The sequence below is a fragment of the Oratosquilla oratoria genome, chromosome 9 (genome assembly GCF_046742065.1).
Source record: "Oratosquilla oratoria isolate Oo_2021 chromosome 9, ASM4674206v1, whole genome shotgun sequence".
Classification (NCBI taxonomy): Eukaryota; Metazoa; Arthropoda; class Malacostraca; order Stomatopoda; family Squillidae; genus Oratosquilla; species Oratosquilla oratoria.
In genome coordinates this window covers 27733539-27736038 of record NC_134785.1, presented here as the reverse complement: position 1 = coordinate 27736038, position 2500 = coordinate 27733539, and the positions used below count along the sequence as shown (strand labels likewise).

Sequence of the window (2500 nt, the reverse complement as noted above, 5' to 3'; positions counted from 1 at the left end):
TCCACCACAGGGTTGTTAGGAAAAAAAGACTGAGTCATACGGGTGGTGAATGAGATAAGAGGTAGCAGAACGTACGTACGTGTGCGTGTGCGTGTGTGTGTGTGTGTGTGTGTGTGTGTGTGTGTGTGTGTGTGTGTGAGAGAGAGAGAGAGAGAGAGAGAGAGAGAGAGAGAGAGAGAGAGAGAGAGAGAGAGAGAGAGAGAGAGAGAGAGAGAGAGAGAGAGAGAGAGAGAGAGAGAGAGAGAGAGAGAGAGAGAGAGAGAGAGAGAGAAGAGAGAGAAAAAGAGAGAGAAAGAGAGCGCTCTCAGAAATGTTCGCTAATGTAGAAAAGATTTCCTAGACTGCGGCACCCCGAATGAACAAACAAGAGGCTTCTGAGCGTTGACTCCACGGTCCGGGCAGACTGCCCACATCGATCTCGCGATTACTATTTTCTCGGTGACCCTGGATCAATGTCACGCCACTTGCCCAAGCTATCCAACAGAGGGGGCAAAGATGGCAACAATGGCCTCAGGAAAGCTTCTCCCAGTGGCCTCCTGACGCCAAAGGCCTCGGACACAGACAGCCACAGAAAACCTCAAAAAAGGTCAACCAAAGGTCATCCAGAGGTCACAATATAAAGGTCACACTAAGGCTAACAATAGTCTGGCCTCGGACCTTGTCCTCGGAGAGTTATACGACTCCATATCCGGTTCTGAAGGATCACATTTAGTCAAGGACGACTTTCGGGTAGTCTGACCTCAGACCTTGTCCTCTAAGAGTAATGCAACTCCACTTCCGGTTCTGAAGGATCACGTTAAGTCAAGGACGACTTTCGAGTGTAACAGGGTCCTCCTGAGGTTCCTAGAGGAATGTCACACATTAACTATCTTATTCTGGCTGACACCAGATGATTTCATTCAGTTAAAACTAAGATGTAAACTAAATCCCTGTATCAATCTTCATATCATGATTCACAAAGTTTCGTTCATCTTTGGATAAAATGTCTCCGAGAGAACGGGCAACTAAATGAGAAATAGAACGACTTCTGTGTGAGATATTACAATGTCCTGGAAAGACCCAATTCCATACACGATCTAGTTATGCATTTTTAGGACATTCAAACCTGTCCCAGGGCACAACATGTTGGAACAAGTATAAAATCATGGGTCCTTGATATTGTATAGTGAAGTAATCCCTTTCAAATGCTTTAGTTAAGTCTACAAAAAAAGATAGATGAATAGATAGGTAGATATATTAAGAGGGACAGACAAACACAGAGAGACACAGACAGGCATAGACAGAGAGAGACACACACAGGTAGACGACACATATATGCAGTAAATAGAGGAGACAGACATAGACAGACAGGCAGTCATGCAGGCAAAGAGACAGGCAGACATAGACAGGCAGAAAGACAGACAGACAGAGACATACATATAAGCAGACAGACATTCTGATGGGGATAACGTTAGAGTCCCGGCCAGCCGGGGTTGACTGCGTTCATAAAAAAACACCGGCCACAGGTCGAGAACATTAACTGTTATCATTTCAATTACCATTTCCCCGTGGATCTGATTTGATCACTTGGATTCACCATCGTCGTGTGGATTGCAACCGGCAGGAAATGGCACCCCAAGATCTTTGCAGATGTTGCATGGATTGTTAGCACGTAACGGGAGGAAGGTGTGTGGATGTCTCTGCATCTTCAAGTTGAAATGCTATCTCTTCTTTCCCTTTTCTAAGATCCATTCTAGATTAAGACTTCCCGCTTAGATGTGGCATAGCTGCACATTGTCTATAACACTGGGCTACAGGAGCCAAAGTCTTCATTACCTCTCCCTAGGGATCGGAGCCCCTACAAACGAACTCCCTGTTTATGGGGGAAGTTGACGTGACTGCTACGAGGTGGATGCTCCAGGAAAGCCCCGTCTAGAGGACTTCAAGACTTTACAAAGCCTGTGGCATGTACGAGGCTTAGTGTGAACGTGCTGCAGGATTGTGTAGCGCATTACCAAAATGATGAATGCGTCACTTATGCTACCTTTGCTTTTTTTAATTCCCATAGACAGCATTGCAGAACCAACATGCACACAGGTAACCAATGATACTCCAATACGGAAACGTCACTCAGAGAGAAATTCCGGTTGGAATTTATATCCCATAACTATGCCGTCTATCCACACATTTTGCCTATTGCCAGAGATATTTAGGAGTCGAGGTTACTCTCGAAAGACGATGAAAAAAGTCTGAATATCACCGAATATCATCCATTTCGTTACCGAACGGTTAACTCATGACGTCATCGGAACTAATGCCGGAAGATGGCATTGTATGTTGTGCTTTAGAATGCAGATTAGCAGACGACGAATGTTTTAGTCAAAAACTCCCTCAAATAGTACTTCTGAGAGAAAATATTATTTTTAAACATGGTTTTCGTGAAAATAAATAACATTACGAAAGAGAAAATGCAAAGTTGTACCTGGGTATGGTGGTTATCCTTTAACTGACAAAGAAACGG

General features: G+C 44.3%; 1 protein-coding gene across 3 annotated transcripts in view; it reads right to left on the bottom strand.

The window, feature by feature from the left end:
• The window catches only part of sha (shavenoid), a 208662-nt gene that overhangs the window by 151204 nt on the left and 54958 nt on the right, over positions 1-2500 (bottom strand). The gene's annotated exons all lie outside the window — the stretch shown is intronic.